The sequence below is a fragment of the Dasypus novemcinctus genome, chromosome 14, assembly GCF_030445035.2.
Source record: "Dasypus novemcinctus isolate mDasNov1 chromosome 14, mDasNov1.1.hap2, whole genome shotgun sequence".
Lineage (NCBI taxonomy): Eukaryota > Metazoa > Chordata > Mammalia > Cingulata > Dasypodidae > Dasypus > Dasypus novemcinctus.
Genome location: NC_080686.1, coordinates 101,504,660 through 101,527,541, shown reverse-complemented (window position 1 = coordinate 101,527,541; position 22,882 = coordinate 101,504,660). Strand labels below are relative to the sequence as shown.

Here is a 22,882-nt window from a genome sequence, read left to right as displayed (position 1 = left end):
ATTAACAACATCCTTCATTAGTGTGGTACATTTGTTAGAACTGATGAACACATTTTGGAGCATTGCCACTAAACATGGATCATAGTTTCCATTATATTAAAAGCTTACATTCTCTCCCGCACAATTTTTTAGGTTACGGCAAGATATATAATGGCCTGTATCTGTCATTACAATTCTGTCATTCAGGACAATTCCCAGGTTCTGAAAATGCCCCCATATTACACCTATTTTTCCCTCTCCCTGCCCTCAGAACCTCCAGTGGCCACTGCCTCCACATCAGTGATGTAAGTGGTTACTTTGCTAGAATTACAATAAGTCTATAGTACAATACCAATAAGTCTACTTTAGTCCATAGTTCATTCCCTAATCCTGAGGATTCTGGGATGGTGATGCCCATTCCACCTCTACTTGAGAGGGGACTTCAATCCCATCAGGGCAGATGGATGGGACTCTCTTGCTTGCATTTATAGACTCTCGGTTCCTTGGGATGGTCGTTGTACAGCATCATCTCTTTGTTAGTTGCCCTGGGTAAGTCCAATGAACAGGAGATTAGGTGTTGCAACTCTGTTGAGATTCAGGACCCAACTGGTACAAGGACAGTCCAAAGATTTAAGTCTCTTGGACATACACCAATTAGCTCTAGTACTAATCATAGGTTCGAATAGAAGGGAAGGAAGAGCCATGTGTGTGTAAGGAAATCACAGCTGAGTACAACTCTGTCACACTATAAATCAATTTTAATTTGAGGAAAGGAACTAGTGCCTTCTGTCACACATGCAAAAAGCCCCAATTGTATGGAACTGGGCTTCTAGACCAAGTGGAAATGTATGGATATTGCTGGGTAATGCTTTGTTAATCTCTAAACCCAGTTATTGACAATATTCGATCTTCTTTGGATAACTTAAAAGAGAATTTGTTTTCATTTCATAGAGGTGGTTAAAGTTAAATGGCTTTTTTTTTCTCTTTTTTTTTTTAATGTTACATTAAAAAATATACAAGAGGTCCCCATATACGCCCCACCACCTCACCCCACTCGTCCCACATCAACAACCTCTTTCATCATCATGGGACGTTCATTGCATTTGGTGAATACATTTCGGAGCACTGCAGCACCACGTGGATAATGGTTTACATTGTAGTTTACACTCTCCCCCAGTCCACCCAGTGGGCCATGGCAGGACATACAATGTCCAGCATCTGTCCCTGCAGTACCACCCAGGACAACTCCAAGTCCTGAAAAGGCTCCCACATCATCTCTTCTTCCCTCTCCCTACCCTCAGCAGCTACCGTGGCTATTTCTCCACATCAATGCTACAATTTCTTCCATTACTAGCCACAATAGTTCCATAGTAGAATATCAGTAAGTCCACTCTAATCCATACTCTATTCCTCTATCCTGTGGATCCTGGGATGGTTATGTCCAACCCCCCTCTATATCAAGAGGCAGCTTAGATTCCACACGGATGATGGATGCAGTTCTCCTGCTTGCAGTTGTAGGCACTCTTGGTTCCCTGGAGTGGTGGTTGACCTTTTTCACCTCCCTGCTCGCTGGCTGGAGTAAGTCCAATAAATCAGAGAGTAGCAGTTGCAAGTCTGCTGAGGCTCAGAACCTGACTTTCACATGGACAGTCCAGAGATTCAGGTCTTTAAACACAATCCTCAAACCCCAAATTTTGTGACTTGTCACAGACTTAGAGATGTTAAGAAATAAAATTTGACTCTCACTCATTTCCTTTTTTAACTATCAAGGAGCAAGGGGATGGAGATAACATATTACATACTTTCCTTTCCTAAGTTTCTTATATGTTTTATTTTTGAAAATTTTCAAAACCCATACAATGTACAAATGGTGATGGGAGAAATAACGTAATTTGCCCGGAGTCAGAGAGCTCAGCATAGTGATAGCATAAAATGTGAACCCTTTATGTAATGATGCCTCCAACTCAGAGGAGCAAATGAATTGCAAAAAGTCACACATCTTGTTAAATCACAGAATCCATATATCTCCATCTCGTAATTCATTGTCTTATGACCACACTATTATACTACCTTGCTGTATGAGGCACCTGCACAATCAATAAATTAGATGGCAAAAGAAAGAATTCAGTGAAAAGGGTGGTTTTGTAAAGCATTGCCAATGAACATCATCAGATGACTGGTTAACCTGTTCCATTCTCAGCCAGTCATCTGTGTCAAGATTCTCTTTCCTCCTAATAGCCCAAAGTCTCTTTGTCCCAAACCACAGTCTCACCTTCCACGGCTGTCCCAGACCACATTCTTCCATCTACACCTCCTGTCTCTGCTGCTCCCACATTTGAATGTCTGATCAAAGTAATCCAGAAATCCATTCCCTGTACTCTTGAGTTGGAATCTGAACTAAATCATTCCTGGTTGGAGACCCTTCTCCAGGATGAACCTGGCTTCAATGCCTTCCCTTGGGAGCTAAGTGCTCTTGTGGTCCCTAAATCCACTTCTTTGCAGTCCCTCAATTGTAGTGTCTTTATCTGTGTATGTGTAGGTATCCTGCCTTGGATCATGTATTCTTTGAGGGCAGGACCTGCATCCAATCCATGCATATATCCTGTTTCTCCGTCCAGTGCCTGGCCAAAGGGGATTCAATGAGTATTTGCTGAGGAGCCTGAATTTTTATGTGAAAACTCATGTTTTAATCCTCTCATTTCATCCACAGCAACTGACCCTAATGCAGGAAGGTTTTGATGTTGGCTCACGCTTACCCTGTAAGCATCTGAATTTGCAATAGAAAAGGAGTCATGACATGAGAGACCAGAGTGGTAGTTTTGTATAGTGAGAACTGAGACTAATGCTGGACCTCAGTTTCCTTATCTGTAAAATTGCTCTGAAAACACCTACTTGAAAGGTAGTTGGGGTGTATGCGTGAGAAAGAAGAGTATCTACAACAGCACTGCCATAGAGCAGGTGTTTGAAACATTTGGGAGGAGTAGCTGAAGGGTGTTTTAAAGGTGGGTAGCAATAAATTCAGAGATTTTCTGGATGAACTCAAAGTGGTTCATGCATGCATTATTTCATTTAATCTTGAGAGCGATTACCATGTTTGAAACTTTATGGTTTAAGCTCAAAGCTGTCAAGCCATTTCATTTTGACTCCAGGAACCTCCAAAGTAGAGTTTTACAAAGTCGATTCAGTGCATGGTTGGACGATCTATGTACTAAAATGATTTTCTGCTCAGGGCATAGAGGAAGCCTTTGTTGTGCATGGAGCAGAGAGCACAGCTGAGAACGTTATTACATCCAATTTAAGGTATTTGGAACTTGAATTCTGCAAATGTCATGCCGAATTTTTTGCATTTCTTCAAAGTCCAAAGAGTTCCTGAAATGTCATTCAGCCCAAGGTTAGACTTATTGCAAAAAACCCAAGGACGTTTCTTGTTAACCAAGGCTCATGCTAATAACCTGTGCCGACATCTTCACTTTTTCTCCCCACCTTAAAGAGCGCACCTCCTTCTATCTCATACACTTTCTTCTCTATATGTAACATAATATGGAACTCTGTGGTTTTACTTTCATTCACCGTTTTCCCAGCTTCAACTTGAAAACATTTTTGTTTTAAACAGTATTTATTTAGCCTCTGCTTGGCTGTGTACTCAACTGGTAGCTGGAAAAATTAATCAGATGTGGCCCTGCCCTTTGATTTAGGAGGGGGAGTGGAAGCCCACATAACAGTCCAGGGCAGATAACAGGATAAGAGAGCAGATGGGACCTGTTGAGAATTGCATCCTCCGGGTGCCTCTGGTAGGCATGTTTGCATCCCTGGGAGTGTAGCTCCAGCTTCTTATTGGGCTTGTAAGCAGATAACCAGGCGAGACGAGCTGCCTAGTGACATCAGCTATACCATCTGGTAGGATCTCAAAGCCTTGTGGGGCCACCATCCCCCCATGGGTGTCAAGTCAGGGCACTCACAAAAGGAGAAGACAAATGCTCCATGTTACGACCCCCCCTGTGAAAAAGCTCTTCCTTCTCATCAGCTTAGCACCAGTCTGGAATACAAAGTTCTTGGATACTGTGCGACTAGTCTCTCTGCTTATTTTCAAATAAAAAGATGAAAATAGATGATCAAATAAATAAAATACACACCAAATAGGGCCCATAAGCATCTGCCATACTCAGATCTGGCGAAAGGAATCTGTGACTTGCATATTTACTCATTACACAGACCAGCCCTCAAGAACTTATTTAATAAATTCATTTTATTTCATTTTGCTTTATTATTTTATGTGTGCTTTCAAATGCGACCTTCTCCATGGCAGATGGTAAAGGGAGGCAGAGTCTTTTGGCATGGCCCCAGTCTCTGAAAAAGAACCTGAATGTATCGCTTGATGTCACTGTGAACTGCTATAGTGGATTTATTCTGGTAACAATATCTATATACAAGAATTACAATCACCTGCAAATAGTCTGTTAAGTAACAATAATAGTAACAACAATGTCATTCATACCAATAGGATTCTGCTATTTTTCTACAGTTGATTTTTGACTGGCATTTTGTGTAATTCACAATGTGTATAAATGATACCAACAACAACAATAAAATAGCTTTGACTTTCTTTTTGCCAGGACTTTGTGTATGAGATGTAAAGTAGCCATTCTTTAGGAATATGAGGGAAGAAGGAATTATTTTTGCTTTGGGAGAGAGGGCAGCTAGACTATGGTTGTCTTTTCTGGAGAACACAATACAGGAAGCGCCTGGGGTATCCTGGGACAGCCCAGTGCAGGACTCAAACCTGGTTCCTGGGAGGATCAGTTCAGGGAATGGGGTGCCATTCAGCCTACAGGAGACCTGGGATCACCATCCCTTGCTCCAAGACACACCAATTAATCAATTTCCCACACAATAAGAGGAGCTTGTACAAAATGCCCTGGGAGGTGGTTGGTCACTGGATGTGCACATGCTGGGTGGTGACTTGGTTGAGCTTATCTGGAAGGCCAGAGGCATCACACTCTGTGTGTGTGTGGGGGGGTGGGGGGTTGTCCACTGTCTCTTGCTATGTGGGATGGTCAGCCATGGTGAATGTCATACCCCTGACCCTTTCCTGCTGGAAAAGGAGACTCCAGGCAGTTCTGCCTTAGGTGTGGCATGAAAGCTCCACCATTGGATACTAGCTCCACCAACCACAGCTCATTGGGATCTGGGTGCATGACTGAGTCAAGGATCGAGCTGCCGTAGATGGACTGGTGACCTGAGAAGACAAGACACACATGGTCAGAACAAGGATGGGGAAGATTAGCCAAACCAACAAAGATATCTGCAGATTCCAAACTAGAGAGTGTGATGAGCGTGAGGTCTTTGGTAGTGGGAGGAGCAGAGAGACAGAATCAAACCTGAGCTGGTGGCTGAGTCACTGTAAAGACAGGGCTGTGCCACGAGGAGGCTCAGGCCGCGAGGGGACAGCAAGGCAGCCGATCCCTAGAGTTGCCTCTGAGTCCTCCTTTCAGCTTCTGTGAAATCACAAGAAACCCTACCCCTGGCCTCTCACGCGGCTTTCAAAGATCGTGCATCTGAATGGTGTTCAGGGTTACCTAACCAGGGGAGCGTAAAATTATAGTCATAGTACAAACGGCTAGCCTGCACGATACACACATGTCCTTCCCAATTGTATATTTTATGGTTTCAAAGGTCTTTCAGGTCTATTGTTCCATTAATTCTGTGAAGTGGGGAGAGCAGCTATGCTTGCCCCTAGTTTGGATGAAAACAACCTGAGTCTCTGGGAGGTTTAAGGGATTGACATCCATTTTCCCTGCCAATTGGTAATAGAGTCAGGACTTAAACCCAGAACCTGAAACTGACATATAAACTATAAAATGGTAAGCAAAGGTACATTGCCCTTTTCACAGATTACAAATGGCCCATGTCCTTTATTCCATGGGACACTCACCAAGTCCTTGAGAGAGGCCCATAGTGGATGAGGAGCCTAAGTGACTGAGAGGGAAAGTTCCTGTCCCCAATCTCCTCCTTCCAGGCTCCCCGTGTTTCCATTAAGGTGTGAGTAGAGATGCAGTTTCAGATACACTTATGGTGGCCAATGTCAATGCCCAGGAGCCGAGGTGGGGCAGTAAGTCTTGATGGGGAACATGGAGGGCACCACGTCCAGAATGAGTGGGGCAGATGTGGACAACTGAACAATTGAACACTTTATCTCAGGCCTTCCGCTTCAGCCATCATTAAGTGACATGATATGAAGGGATGGAGGGGGACAGTGACATTCACTGGACACCAATTAAGTGTCAGACAGTGGACCAGGCACCCCGCCCTCCTCCTTGTCCTCTCCTGCCCAGAAACCTGTTCCTTGAACTGCTTGGAGGCCTTTGCACTTGCTTTTCCTTGCCCAGCCTGATGCTCTTCCTGCTGGCAGCTGCACAGCTTGCTCCTCCCCTTATTTCTTGTCTTTATTACCGAGTTACCTTCTCAGTGAAGCTTTCCCTGGACACCTGACCTAAAATTTCACCCCCACCCTGAGGGTCCATGGTCCCTTTCCATACTTCATATTTCCTCCTCAGCATGGACCATGTTCTCACATATACTTGCTTTACTTATTGAAAGCGTTGTCCTTGTTCACTAGACCATCAGTTTCATGAAGGCAGGAAACTTTTATTTTCTTTTGGCTGCTCTTCACTGCCAAATTCCAGTACCCTGGCAAATAGTAAGTCCTTAATAATAATTTGTTCAGAGTCCAGATTGGAAATGAAGAAGTAAAAATTTGCAGATAACAGGATCCTTTATATAGATAGCCCTGAAAAATCTGCAACAAAGATTCTAGAGCTAATAAATGAGCTCAATAAAGTGGCAGTATGTAAGATCAACACACAAAAATCAGTAGCATTTCTGTACACCAATATTGAGCAATCTGAGGAGGGAATTAAGAAAAAAAATTCTATTTATAATAACAACTAAAAGAATCAAATACCTAGGAATAAGCGTAACTGAAGATGTAAAGAAACTATATAACATTGTTAAGGGAAATCAAAAAAGACCTAAATAAACAAGAATATTCCATTTCATGGATTGGAAGACTAAACATCATCAAGATGTCTGTCCTACCCAAATTGATTTATAGATTTAACATAATCCCAATAAAATTTACAACAGTATTTTTTTACTGCATTACAAAAGCTAATCATAAAATTTATTTGGAAGGGCAAGGCGACCTGAATAGCCAAAAATATATTGAAAAAGGAAAACGAAAAGGGGAATCACACTGCCTGACTTTAAAGCATACTACAAAGCCACAGTGGTCAAAACTGCATGGGATTGGCACAAGGATAGACATACTGATCAACGGAACCAAATTGAGAGTTATGATATAGAGTCTCACATATATCATCAACTGATAGTCAACAAGACCACCAAGACCACTTAACCAGTACAGAATGGCCTCTTCAACAAATAGTTGACAAAATGGTAGAGAACTGGATATACATATCCAAAAAAATGAAAGAGGATCACCATCTCATCCCCTATACAAAAATTAACTCAAGATGGATCAAACACCTAAATAGAAGAGCCAAGACCATAAATCTCCTGGATGATGATGTAGGGAAGCATCTAGAAGATGTTGTAGTGGGAAATGATTTCATAAGCTTTATACCAAAAGCCCGAGCAACCAAAGAAAAAAGAGATAAATGGGACCTCCTCAAAATTAAAAAACTTTTGTGCTTCAAAGGAGTTTTTGAGAAAATTATGGTATATACATACAATGGGATATCATTCAGCTATAAGGAGGAATGCAGCGTTAACACATGGTACAACATGGATGAATGTGGAAGACCTTAAGCTGAGTAAAGTAAGCCAGTCACTAAAGGGCAAATATTATATGACCTCACCAATACAACTTAATCAAATTGAGCAGTCTCACAGAGCTGGAGTCTGGAAGACAGGTTATCAGGAGACAGAAAGGGAGTAGAGTATGGTGAGCTGATGCTCAATATGGACAAAACCTATGGTTAGATAGAAGGAGTTGGGCATGCATGGGGGTGATAGTGGTGCAGTGATGTGATTGGGTTCCATGGTGCTGGAATATGAGGGGAAGTGGGGTGGGGAGTTGGGTTGGACTATCCAAGGAACTGTGGGGAGGGTTGGAGGAAGGAACAGGTGAGCTCTGGGGATTTTTAGGTCTGTAGTTTTAAACTACAATGGTAGAAATGCTATTCTGGCAAATGTGGCAGGGGCGAGTTACTAGTGGAGGGTGTCAGGGGTGGAGGGATATGTGGGATCAGGCACACCTGAGGAATGCTTCTATGGAATATGATAGTATTCATCTTGTCATAATGTGTTATCTTAGTGGGTGGCAACCCACAAAATAAACAAGTAAATATTAAACTCCTATCCTGGGGAGTCCTGCTATGTTCTCAATTAAAGGGGCAAGAATTGAGAACATAGGCAGTGCCTAATAAAAGAAAAGAGACCCATATGTCAAGTTCTCAATATTATTGCATGTAACTATGAACCTTGTTCTTTAAAAAGTGGTTATCATAGGTTCCAAGGGGAGGAAGAGGGAAGAATTGAATAGAGGGAACATAGGGTATTTTAGGGCATTGGAATTGTTCTGCATGATCTTGCAATGACAGATACAGGCCATTTTAAATTTTGTGAAAATTTAAAAAATAAAAGCTTACATTGCAAAGTGTGCACCATAATGTAAATCAATGACCATGGTTTGTAGCAATTCTTCAGTATTTGTACATCAATTGTAACAAATGTACCATACTCATATAAGACGTTATTAATAGGGGAGAGTGGGTGAGGGGGAAGAGTTTGGGTATATGGGAGGCCCCTATAATTTTTATGTGACTTTTGTGTAACCTGGAGTGTCTCTGAAGATAAAGCAAAACAAAAAACAAAAAACAAAACAAAAAACAGACACAGGGTAACATACAGAACAAATTGTCACTGTACATCCAAGATAACAGATCTTACATTGGTGAAAGACAAAATTAAAAAAATGTTTTTCTATTTTTGTATTTTATTTATTATATTTTATTATTATTATTTTATTTTCTTATTAGTTTAGTTTAGTTTTAGTTTAGTTTTTGGCTTTGTTTTTGGGGAGGTTTTAGATCATAGAAGGGCCACAACAATGACAGGGGAGGATCTCTGGTGTTTGGTGTCAGTGATGGGGAGTGTGTGGGGAAGGGTGCTCTGGGGCAAGACACTATGGCATGTCATATGTTCAAGTTTTCATGGGGTATAGTTTCAGTGGGTGGAGACCCACACAATAACCAAAAGAATATTGAATTCCCATCCTGGGGAGTCCTGCTTCAATCTCTAATAGAGTGGCAAGCATCTCCAGAGTATACAGGCAGTGTCTAGTGAAGGAGGACAGACAATTATGCCAGGCCCTTGCATTGATGGTTGTACCTATGGAACTTGTTTCTGTGAAATTGAAACTTAGCCTAGTATTATATATTACCTAAGAGTTACCTCCTGAAAGCTTCCTTGTTACTCAACTGTGACCTCTTTCTAACCCAAACTCAGTATATAAACACACTACCTTCCCGCTGACGAGGTACATGACTCCCAGAGATAAGCCTCCCTGGCACTGAGAGATTATTATCAAGCACCAACTAGCAATGCATCTGGAAAAGGGGGGGACTATTAAATACAAAGGAGTTTTTGTGGCTAAGAGATTTCAATTTGAGTTGGGAGGTCATTCCAGATGTTAACACGTATGCCAGTCTCAGCATGATCTCACTGAGTGCCACAATAACCTGTACCTCAAGCAGGGGACTCCTGAGGGCTCTGGAGACATCCAAACACTGTAGGCAAGGCAGACAATTTCAGGAATTTGACATCCTGTCGGTGGGCCTTATTAGGAATAAATGCTCCACAATGTAACAGAGGGAGACTCATAATTTCCCTACACATGGCTCTTATGCCTCTTTTATTTGAACCTATAATTAGCACTATACTCATTAAATATACGTCCCAGAGACTTATATCTTCAGTCTCTTCATAAGCCAGTTGAGCCCTGAATCTCATTATAGTTACCACACCCACTCTCCAGTTCATTGGACTCACCCAGGACAACTAAAAAAAGGATGATGATGGACAACGCCCATTCCGAAAAATAGAGTATTTACAATTGCAAGTAAGACATTTCCATCCATCTGCCCCATGGGATCTAAGCCCTCTCTCAGTCAGAAACAGAGTGGGCATCCGCATCCCCAAATCCTCAAGACGGAGAAGGAACAAACATAAGGTGGGAACGCAACTATGAACCAGACTTCTTATTCTAGCAATGGAAGAACTTGTAACGTTGATATAAAGGCAGTGGCCACCAAAGGTTCTGAAGGGAGGGACAGGGAAGAATAGGTATAACATGGGGCATTTTGGGGATATTGGAATTGTCCTGCATGACATTGCAATGGCAGATACAGGCCATTATGCATTTTGTCAAAACCTATAAAGTTGTGTGGTACAAAGTGTAAACTACAATGTAAACTATAGACCATGGTTAGCAGCAGTGCTTCAATATGTGTTCGTCAGTTGTAACAAAGGTACCACACTCAAGAAAGATGTTGTTAAGGGGGGAAAGTGTGGTGGGGGGCGGGGTGAGGCATATGGGAATCTCCTGTAATTTTGATGTAACATTTATATAATCTAAAGCCTCCTTCAAAACAACATGAAAACATTTGTTCAGAGACTGAATGGGTGAGTGTTTTCCTGACTCACAGTGGGTATAAATGAATATTTGCCAGCGAATCCCCAGCTGGTGCCCCGCTGCAGCACGCGCCTCTGGAGGCACTTGAACTCTGTCTAAGCACACGGATCTTCGCCAGTGTTCTCTGAGGACCCGCTCCTCCATCAGGAAACACGGGCTGCAACCCCTTTGTGTGGGAATCACCCTGCAACACAGCCTGGGGCGGGGCAGGCGGCGGAGGCAGACGCGGGCTCCACGGGGCCGGCAGAGGGCGCCGGAGGCCTGGCCAAGAGCGGAGCGTTCGCTGAAGCGCAGCCCTTCGGAGTTGCTGCTTCCAGATGGTTGCTCGGGATCTAGCCAGAAAAGAAAGGTGGAGATTTGTTCTGGGAAGCAAGGGAAGGGCACAGAGGTCAAAAAGCTAGAATTAGTAGACAGCATGGATTTGTAGGCTTTTTGAGTGGCATTAGCATGATTGATGAATGCATTTCTATTCAATCTGCAAGCCCTTAGAAAGGTGCTTGGTAACTCGCTCCACCTAAGAGGAGAGGCCGCCTTCGGTGGTGATTCACTCTGAGCTCTGAAGCGGCCTTGTAGGAAGGGCAGCCCCGATCACCCTCAGAGATGTTCTCCGCAGTTCACATTCAAAAGGAACATGCTTGCTGGCTATCAAAAATAGACCCTACAGGATAAAGGTGGAATCTTTAGGAATTGGTTGGAAATTCATTCTTTCAGTTCAAAAATATTATGTGCCAGGCTCTGTCTTGAGCGCTTGAGATGCACCAGTTACCAAAACCGGCAAGAGCCTTCCTTGCTTTGGCAGGGTGACAGGCTTGTGGGGAGCTACACAACAGCAACAGACACATTCCTGGCCTCTGGACCTACCTCGAGAGTTTGGCTCTTTCCAATTTCATCGTTGGGTTTGGATTTTCTCAAAAGCAGGAAGATTGGACATGTAAATGAGAACAAAACATAGACTGATCCTGTTCGGTGTCCACTTGCCTTGTCTGTAAAGTGGAGCACTGATGCCGTATGTGCTGGGTACGCACGAGGCTGCAGGGAAACTTGGGCCCCAAGTATTCAGCGTGTCATCTGCACCTCCTTGTCCTTCTCCCCCGTCCCTCCTTTCCTCTTTCTGGGGCTGTGTTCCCCAGGTCATCTCCAGCAGGGTGCTAAGGCAGCCCTTCCTCTCCTATTGCCCCCACGTTGCCAGAACAGGGGCTGGGACGCAGGGATGGCCCCCGCCCCTGCCAGCCCTGCTCAGTGGCCCGACCGGGCGCAGCGGGGCAAAAAGCCCTGGGTGCCTGCAGCTCCTTCCAAGACACCGTCCTAGACTCAGGTTCCTATAAGCAACTTGCAAAAGTTCCCCAGGCCGACTGGGGGTGGGAGAGAAATAAAAAGCAAAAAATACTGCATAGAAACCAGCAATTAAGGTAAACTTGCCACCCCCACCCCCAATCACCGCTTTGTACTCTTTCCATTTCCGCTGAATTTAAAATACTAACAAAATATGACTTCACTTAAAGCTCAGACACAGCTGTGGTTCAACCTGGCAAAACAAGGAGCAAGCAGATTCTCCTAATCCGGCATCCTGTTTCCCCACAATATTCAAAGTGCAAAGATCAAAGGCTCCCAGGGGAGCTCGGGGAGGGTTTAGAACAAGGGTGGGCTCTGGGATTGGGGTGGCCCCTGGCGTTCTCCAGAAGCAGCACATGGAGGAGGGAGTCTGAGGCAGGAAGCAGCCTGTGCAGAGGCACGGGCGTGTGGGAGTGTAGGACTGGGACTGATGTGGGTTGTCGTTGGGGGCGGGTGCTGGCTAGGGGTGAAACAGGAGCATCATAAGCATGATGTTCTGAATGGGGGGAGTGGACACGGAAAATAGGGGAGTCGGATCCCTAAGGAACACAGCTAATGCCATGAAAATACTCTGTATGCGCTAGAATTCTAACTAGCGCAGCAGATAGACGCAGGGAGTTTCAGAGAAGCTACACAATCTAGACCGGTGACTGGAGCGCGCCCCTCCACCTGGCAGCTGCCATGTCAGTGCTGGTGGTGGCAGCACCAGCAGGTGGACTGTCATGTGGCTTCCAGGACACTTGGCATAACTCTAACAGCCATAATCTGTTCTCTGATGGTTTCCTCTCATGAAAATTTAAAATGGTATTAATAATAAAGCAGATACTAGGATGTGCAGGAACTCTGCCAAGCACCTGGCAGGAGACGAGCCTGAGCGGGCCACCGAGACTGTTGACGCTGGCGCGGGAAGCTCATCTCTTCAGAGGCAAAGGCAGGCGGGTACCAGAGCTCTAGGGGCCCAGGGCTGGGCAGCCGCTAAGCCGCCAGGCAGCCAGCTGGAGACCTCAGGGGCAGGCAGGCGAGGGGTCTCTGGTCTTCCAGGCCTCGCCACGTCTCCTCCACTGACCCTCGTCTCCCAGACCTTCATGCCTGTCCTGGACGGGGCTTCCTGTTGGCAGAAACACTGTCCACTGGCGTTTCCTGTTTCGTGCTCCTGGTCTGTTTTCTTTTTTAACGGCACACAGGCATTGCGCATTCAATCCTCACGACTCCATCAAACACAGAGGAACACTTTCCCCCATTTTCTTGATGAGGCAGCTCACAACCGGGGGGGGGGGGGGGGGGGGGCTGATCAACAACAACACACAGCTGGCCAAGAGGGAAACAGGGTCCCAGGCTTTCTTCTCTGGAGTCTGTATCCAGACCGCCTGCTCTTACACAGTCACGGTCCTGTTCTGCCAGCTTCGCTTCCCCTGTCTTTTCCTTTTTCTTATTCCTCTTCATTATCTTTTATTTTCAATGAATTAGCTGGTTCCAGAGAGATTATGAAAAGCTCTGGGATCTATCTGATGGATAGATGGAGGGAAACAGTGACCATAGATCAAACATCTGGTACTCTATCTCCAAAGACAGAAACGACTCTCTAAATTTCCTCCAGGAGCTGGGGCTTGTGGCCACATGGATAGCAATTCCTTCTTTTCCTGATAATTCAGAGGCATCAACATTTTTAGAGTTGGGAGATCATCAACTCAATCACCTTATTTTATAACTGAGAAAACTGAGGCTCAGAGAGGCACACCACCTGCTCCAGGACACACAGCCATCTGTGGTCTGGCTGATAGGAAACCAGACTAGCCCCCAGCCTGCTGGCCCCACTGCTTCCCATGTGCCTGCGGCGGCTTGCTCGGTCGGTAGAGGTGGGGTCTGGCTGCGGACGAGGGGTCGGTCCAGCTTGGGACGAGGGGTCGGTCCCACTTGGGACGAGGGGTCGGTCCGGCAGCAGACGAGGGATCAGTCTCACAAGGGGTTGCGCGGTTCGGCTGACGGGGTCGCCCGGCGAAGCCGGCGACGAAGGGGTCGCCCGGCGAAGCCGGCGACGAAGGGGTCGCCCGGAGAAGCAGGCGACGAAGGGGTCGCCCGGAGAAGCAGGCGACGAACTGGGGACAAGGGAGGCCAGGCCCTTGTTGGGGGCTCTCAGGACTGGAGGGCGCACGGCAGAAGAACTACCGCGGAGACAAGGTAAACACGCAAGTCCACTTTACTGAGGGAGAGGCAACAGTTTTATAGGGGCTGGGGAAGGCTGATTGGTCGAAGCCACGCCCTGTTCTGATTGGTTGCCGGCGAAAGGTCAGTGGGCGGTACTGGACGGGGGAGGGGTGGTGGTTAGGGATTGGCTGTCGCTGTTGCTGGGGGAAGGGGCAGGGTTTAGGGATTGGTGGCTGCTGTTGCTGGGGTGGAGGGCAGACTTGAGTTTCCCGCCCACGCCTGGCTGTTGCTGCTGTCGGGGGAGGGGAAAAGGGCAGACTGGAATTTTCTGCCCTGCGCCTGCGCAGGGAGAAGGAAGAAGAAGGGTGCCGCCCCACAAGGCATCGGGTGGCGCCATCTGGGAGGAGGGGCGGCTGCAGAAGCATGGCTGCCGAGAAGGGGAGACCCGAGGGCACTCTGCGCCCATGCCGAGCTTCCTTCAGGGGTGGCGGTGGGCCCGACCAACCACCCTATTATGGGGGCAGCGGAATTAGGCCTACCGCGGCTGCTCCCCTGCCAGGCCAGCAAACCACACTTCAGCCCGAGGGGTGACCGCATGTGCCTTTATAGAGAGGCTACAGTGACAGTTTCTAAGCCTGTGTCTCAATCAGTGAGCAGGTCTGGGTGGGACTTATTTTCATCGCTAGTTTCCTCCCAGCCCTTTTTTTTTTTTTTTTTTTTTTTTTGAATTTTCTCCTTTTTTTTTTTTTTTAATTTTTTTATTTTTTATTGACTTTGTAATAATATTACATTAAAAATATATATGTGAGGTCCCATTCAACCCCACCCCCCCACCCCCCCTCTCCCCCCCCCCCCCAACAACACTCGTTCCCATCATCATGACACATCCATTGGATTTGGTAAGTACATCTTTGGGCACCTCTGCACCTCATATACATTGGTTCACATCATCCTCCCAGCCCTTTTAATTTGAGGGCTCGTCCTCATTAAGTCCTGAGCTTGTTGGTTGAGCATTCATATTTGCTTTTTGGCTTGATGTCACCTTCAATCCTTCCAGTAATATATTCCCAATAAATTAAATAAGAAAGTTTTTGACCATGTTTTCTTTACCACCCTCCTACCCACCCTCCCTGAAGTCCTCTCTACTTGAACCCTGGCTGCCAGCCCTCTTGCATGGAGGATGATAATTAGAAATGAGTTGAGTAATAGAAAATGGATCTTGGACTCAAAACATCCTAAGGGAAAAAAAAATCAGTCTTTACATTGTAAAATGCCCATTTCACAAAGTTGTCTTTAAAACCACAATTGAGATACATCACATACTGTGTAAAACCTTTCCATGGCTCCCAATGGCTCATAGGGCAAAAGGGACATTTCTTATAAGACAGGACCTGAGCCAGCCTGCTGTATATGCTGTCTCTTTTTACTCACCACTAATTTTCTAGAATGCAGCATAGCACGGTGCCTGGAAAATAGTAGGCTCTTGGTGACATACAACAAATGAAGGGAAGGAAGGGGTACACTTGGGTACACATCAATCAATCAGGTCTTGGCTACACTAATTGATTGCTGCTCTCATCCTTAGTTTCCATACTTATGTGACAAGGATGATGAAGATACAATCAACCTTAGAGAATTGTTTAGAATGACAATGTAATGAATTTCTGCATTTGAAATACTTAGCATGGAGATCTGTAAACTCTCATTATTATACTTTTGGATTCCATCAGCTGCGAACCTACTTGGTGACAGGCATCAGACGTGTCAAGGAGAATAAACCTGGACCTCACCTCAGTCGAGAGCAGGCGTTCTTAACAAAGGGTCCCTGAGCTTGAATTGAAATTCAGAAAACGATTATTCTTGCTGGGACGTGTTGGTGTGGGTGCGATAAACGTGTTAAATAATACACAGTATAGTGTAGGCTTAGTAAGGCGTCTATGGTTTTCACCCAACTGGCAAAAGGGACCGTGGAACAAAAAAAACATTAAGAACTTCTGGTCTACATTGAAACATCATGTAGAAAGGAAGCTTCTAGAATGATGGAGTATGTAGCTCAGCAGACCCGCTGCCTAGTCGAACAGTTTAACTGGTAAAACTTACCAAAAAACTCAACATCTCTGGGAATAATCTGAAGGGCATCAAGCAAAGGGAGACACATTCCTTCAAGAAACCCTGCTAAATCTAAGGACAGGAAGTCTGTGACCTTTGAGCCATCACCAGCTTCATTGCCGACCCATGCCCCAGCTTCATCTTACAGAAGCTCTGCCCTGGGCAGGTGCAGCCACGAAGGGAGGGGTTTCTCCCACAGCTTCCTGTCTACAGGGATGTTTTCATCCTGAGATGGGAAGGCTCATGGCACCTCTGATCCATCCTCCCCTAGCCCTGTTTGGCAGAGGCCTTGGTGTAAGCTGGCACAGCTGAGAGATGGGGTTCTTCCTTCCCCCACCCAGAGCCAGCGTGCCCCATTTATCCAAGGCATGGCAGGCTGAGGCTCTGGGTGTCCTGGTTGGCCATTCCCAGGTCAATCGTGGGGTGGGTTCCAGGCCTGGCAAGCCAAGAGCACCAGGGGCAGCACCCCCCATAGAGCAGCAGTGGCCCTCCGGCAAAGCAGGTAATCCTCTCCACCTCTGGAGCCAGTGCAGGGGTTCAGCCCAGGGGTGGGGGGCCAATGATAGGAAGAAGAGCCCTGCAGCTCTGCCCAAAGGGACTGGTGTTTTGGAAACAGAATGGAGAACTCTTACTCTGGGCTTTGTGGAAAACAATGGAGATCTTGATGGGGAACAATTAAGAAGAGGCTGGTGGTTCTGACACAAGCAAAACTGTGGAATCCCCAGAATCTTAAAGGAGACAACAAGGGGAAGAGGCAACCAAGAAGAGCTGTCCAGGGATCACACACAATGCAAGGACAGGAGAGCTGTGCATAGGCATTTGGCTGCACCCACTTAGGAGCAATCGGAGCAGGATCCGGGGCTCGAAACCCTCCCCAGAGCACAGGCAGACCCAGTGACACAGAACCAGAGCCTCTTTGGCCCAAGGGGCTTAAACATAACTTCTGATGAAACCCTGCCCAAAGAGTAAGCTCCTCTGACCCAGAACAACTCCTAACAAGTGGCACCACAGTCAGCCCCAGCACCTGAAGATCCCGGTCTGCCCGAGCTGCACCCTTGCAGGAGTCCCAGAGAGAGAACTTCTAAGCCACTAGTCCCCGGCAGGTGATTGCTGGAGGCAGTGTGGGCTTTTCTACATTTGGACCATTCAGAACAACTATTCCTCTATCTCTTGCACTGATTTCATCTGTCCCCTCCTGTGTTACCATTAAAAAAGGAGCTGAAGAGAAAAACACCTCACCATAATACACATACTCAATTTAAAAGTTCAGAGCTACTGGTTTATTCCGCTGGCAGGCAGAGGAGCTCTGAAGAGCTCTGCCTTTCTTGCCAGCTCCTTTGTCAGAGTAAATTTAAAAAGACACACAACACATATTGCATCTAATTGAATGAATGTATTTGCAGAGATTGAGCTGATGGAGCTCATTAGGAGTTCCCCAGGCCCAAGGAGAGAGTAAGGGCCAGTGTGAGTGCTTCGTGCTTCCTCTGCTCCTTCACTGAGGCAGAGGACAGAGTTCCAGATTTGGGAGAAGAGGGACCTGGGGAAAACCAACTCTGTCCTCGACTGGTTGAGTGAGCAAGTGGCTTACCATTATTTAGCTGCAGGTGGAACATGGGAACAATGCTGACCACTACCCTCAGGTACAGAGAGATTTCCATGAGATGATATGCAACAATTATTTGTTTAGTTGAAGTATAAATATTTAATTATCTAGCACCACACCTAGTAGAAAGAACTTGCTTTTACTGTTTGTTCTTTTTTCCAGAACCCCTACTTCTGTCTATCAGAACTTGGCCAGAACAGAATTTTTCTTCCTTTCCCAAAATCACTCCTAACACCAGCATTCTCCATTCCAGTAAATAAAACCAAGAACCTAGACACCCAAGCCAAAATTCCAGGACTTAGCCTTCATACCTCTGTTTCCTCACTGCCCCAGATCCATTGCTTCATTAAGTCCTGTTGACACCTCCCTCAAAACATGTACCAAATCCAACAACTTCTCATTTCCATGGACACAGCCTCGTCCCAGTTGCCTTGGTTGGCACTGCAAATCTTCCCAACTATTTTATCCACTTCCCTCCCTTGACTCATATCAACCATTCTCCCAAGGCAAGGCCAAGTCATCACTTTCATCCTTCAAACCCCCAATGGCTTCCATTTTAGAGACGCCGCACCTGTTATCTGATTCTGGTCCTTGACTCTCTCTCTGCCTTCTTCTAACCCCTGAGCATCCCCTTCCTCTCCATTCTTCAGTCACACAGAACATGGTCAAACCATTCCCTCCCTAGGGCCTTTCCCTCAGGTGTTCTTTCTGTCTGGGATACAGGGTGCTTTTCTGGGGGTGCAGGGAAACTTCTGGGGTTCTGGGAGCTTCCTGTGGCAGCTCCTCTCTGCTATTCAGATTTCAGCCTAACGTTCACCTCAGACAAGACTCCTTTGACCCCCATCCTCCAGGCCTTCTCAGCCCCCTGCGACCATTTTCTGCCTAGTATCCATGGACAGTCAAAATTCTGTGTTTATTTGTATCCATTGCTTCTTTCCTCCAACTAGGATATAAATGTCACCAAAACAGGATCTTGTCTCTTTTGCTCATCTCTTTCCAAGGCACTTAGAATCATTCCCAGCTTTGAGGATGCCCACAATAAAAATTTGTGCAGCGACTTGTCTATCCTCCAAAGTCAAGCTAAGCCTAAGTGTCTCCACAAAGCCCTCTAAAATGCATGAGGGTGAGACTAAGCCATCTCCTCATCTCCTCATTGAATGGGCTGGCCCCAAACCAAGCGACATCAGAGTCAGGTTGACTCTCTGGCAGCTCTGCGATGAAACTTTGCTTCACTAGAGGGCAGAGTCCATCGCGTCTTTTTATTTGTCCTTCAAATGCCTGGCACTAAGCACCCAACATGTAAGGGTAACCATATTGGCTATAAACTATAGTCTGTAAGGGACTTTAAACATCTGCAGAATAAATTCATGTTCCAAATTTAGAAATTAAAACAAAACAAAATAAAAAACAGAACAAAAAAAAAACTAACATTCTCTATTGAATCCATTTCCTTCTTACAAAATGCTGCCACGATAACATATTCAAGCCAAATAAGCGCATTGTTTGGGCACACATCTTGCATTAAAGTAAACCAGTTACTCTAGACCCCTATTAAGTAAATGTTATTTGTGTAAAGATTGCCATTGTGAGGAGGACTGGGCTACTGGTTCCTCTGGAGCACCCTCTTTATTCTAGCCTCCTGGCTTCCCTCCTTCCCATCAGCTGCGCCAGGGAGGGTCAGGAGACATCTACTTCCCGGAACTCCTAGTCCACTCCCTATCACCACTTCCCAGGAATAATCCCATCCTAGGTCACAAGATACTTAATCAGCAACAGCGTTTCCAAAACTTGCCTGAAAATAGAATCACCAGATGTGACTGTCAAAAAAACATATTATTGGCCTCCATAGATAGCCAATGTGAGCCTATAGCTTCATCTTCTTCATCAAGCAACTGGGTCCCGTAAAAAATGTTCTTTCCCCTTATTTGTGGTCCTCAAATCTGACTGAATATTAAAATTCAGGGTGCTTTAAAAAATCCTGATGGGGAGGGGATGTGACTCTAGCAGTATGTGCCTGCTTCCCACAGGGGAGGTCCCAGTTTCAACCCCTGGTGCCTCCTGAAAACAAAAACAAACAACAAGCAAACAAATGAAAAAACCAACTTGGGGGAGCCAATATGACCTCAGTGGTTGGGAGCCAGCCTTCCACATGCGAGGGCCCATGTTCAATCCCTGGCCCCAGGTACCTCAAAAAGAAAATCCCTATATGTTAAAATTAAATCAGAATTTCTGAGGAGAGAGCCCATATAACTTGATTTTAAATCTCTACATTGACTCTGCTGTTTAGCCTGGTTGAGAATCATCATGTTTGACTCTGAAGACATCTCAAGCTTGATAACTGGACTTTTCACTCACTCTTCATTCATTCATTCATTCACTCATTCAATCATTCATTCATTTATTCATTTACAAAGGGCTTTGGAGCCAGAAGGACAGTTGTGAAAACCCAGCTGTATAACCTCAAGCATGTGGCTCATTCCCTCTAAGCTTCAATTGCCTTGTCTCTGCTTTGTGGACAATGGCATGCACCTACATCGCCAGGGTTAAAAAAATCAATATACAAAAAGAAGATGGTAAATAATAAGTGCTTAATAAATGGTGGCTATTGAATTAGTCATTAACTCAGCAAAACACATATTGAGCATCCTCTGGATGCCAGGCATGGTGCGATTTTCTGTGTTTATTATAAACCTTGATTTTCACAAGGGATATGTTCCATGATCTTTAGAATTCTCAAATTTGGAAGCATACCATGAATCCCAGAAAATGTCAGAGTACAACTGAAAGGAGGAATAGTCCACCCAACCCTCCAGTGATCCTATTAATGAAAGGCTAAGGTAATAATCAAACCTATTGGTGATAGGCAGGAGCTATTATGCAGCATCTGTGATTGGGGTCCATGGTGCGGTTTGACTGAATAAAGGGGCCATTGAAAAAAATGTAACTGGGGAAAGATGAACTTAGGCTACATAGACAGCCCTTCAAAAGTATCCACTGAAGAAATATGGGCAAAGATGGGAATAAGACAAGGAAGTGGTAGCCAGGTGCCCTAAGACTCTCCAAATAATTCCTAACATAGGGTAAGAGGTGGAGCTGGAAAAGGAGTGGCTGCTGCCAACTGTGGCAATATCTATAGGTTCAGTGTGGCCCAAATTACAGATTTTACAAGAGAAGTGATAAATACGGATTTTATATGAAATCTCTCATTTTCATGAGTTTATTTTAGACTTAAAAAAATTAAATATGCAATGCCAAAAGCACTTTGGGTGATTAAGCCCAGTGGACCACCATTTTGTAAACTGTTCTGTAGAAAACAGGGTGGTCACATCTGCTGCCTTTGACCTGTGGGAGGGGTAAATTCTATTCAGGGTTCTGAGGGTGTTTGGAAAACGCTGACACTAAATTAGCCAAAACATTACATCCACATTCCATCCTTACAGAAATTCCTGTATCTGTCTGCTGCAGCTTAACCCACTCCCCTTGATGAGCGCCTTAGACTCACAGGCACTGCTCTCACTGCAAACTTCCAGTTTCATACTATGCCAAGAGAAGCACCATTCTCTTCTTTGGTTCTGGAAATGTTTGTGCAGCCTCCTGACTTGTTCACAGATTTTTGCATTTAGAGAGTTAAGGGCTCTCTGTTTTTGTTTATAGTGACCCCACATCTCAGGCGGACCACTTCGTAGACTTTCTATAAACTGATTTTCTCTCAAAGGCAAATTTTTGCTCTTACTGGAGAACTGCCTTGAACAATTTCTCACAAACTGTACTCATGGATTTATTCAACAAGAGAGCTGAGTCTCTGCCATATTTGTTTTACTCTTTAGTTAATAGTGTTCTATGACTTCCCTGGGCCCCTCTTTCTTTCTTTTTTTCTTTCTTTCTCTCTTTCCCTCCCTCCTTCCCTCCTTCCCTCCCTCCCTCCCTCTCCCCCTCTCTCTCTCTTTCTTTCTTTCATACCTGACTTGGTACTGACATGCTTTTATCCCTGGATATGAGTAAACAGGCTGAAGGTAATCTCATGGCACACCTCTCTTTCATTCTACTTCCCTACTCTGCTTCTTTCATTTCTGAAGGTTCAGCTCAGTGGCTTCTCACATCATCCCCAACCACGGGAGCATTTCCAAAGGCCCTAGGTTGGGCTAAGCCCCTGCCCTCACCCACCTCTCCCCTTGGCACAGCCCTGCCTCCTTGCCCCCTTGCCCACGGAGCCCTGTCTGTAGCCCCATCTTTGCTTTAATCCAGCGTGGGGAAGCAGAGTGCCTGCCCCCGGAATGCCTTATCCATTCCACCAGTCCTCGACCTCAACCCCAAAGATACCGAGTCCTCCCTGGTTCCACCAGGAGCCTCCAGCTTGTGTTCTACCTCTTGCTTAACATAAACTCTATTTCCCTTATTTTTGTACACTACGATATTTCTGTTCCCTTGAGCCCCAACTTAGGTCCACAGTAAGCACGAGAGGAGACTGTGCAAGTGTTTGCCTGCCTTTGGAGCTGAGAAGAGCTCAGGCAGGAGCTGTGCCCACAAACTAACTCAAGTCACTCACCTCCACATGCCAGCTCACTCTTATCACCATGGCTACCCCCAGTGGGAACTTAGGCATTCACTCACTCACTCACTCATGCATTCATTCATCCCAAATGTCCTTATTAAACCTCTTTACTGTCAGGTACTGTGATGGGTGCTGGAAATAGTTACATAAATAAGGCACGAGTCCAGCCCTGAAGGAGCTTGAAGTCTTGTAGAGAAGATAGATGTGGGGAAAAAGAACTTAGTGCAATATGACAAAAACACAGCAGAGAAATGTCAAAGGTTAAAATAAAAGCACAGTGGAGGAGGTAGGGCACTGTGTCTGGGGCAGGGAGGGGCATCTCCAAGAGGTATTGTTTGAGTGTCAAAGAACTAGAGTTTTATTCCAACAACAAGGAACAAAGGGGCTGTTCTCACAAGAGGGAAACATTTGTGCAAGCCTTGGAGGCATACCTGGCATTCAGCGTTCA

The 22,882-nt window shown here is 45.5% G+C and overlaps 1 pseudogene; it reads right to left on the bottom strand.

The window, feature by feature from the left end:
• Positions 1-5,033: 5,033 nt before the first annotated feature.
• The window catches only part of LOC101430816 (heat shock protein HSP 90-alpha pseudogene), a 31,427-nt pseudogene continuing 13,578 nt past the window's right edge, over positions 5,034-22,882 (bottom strand).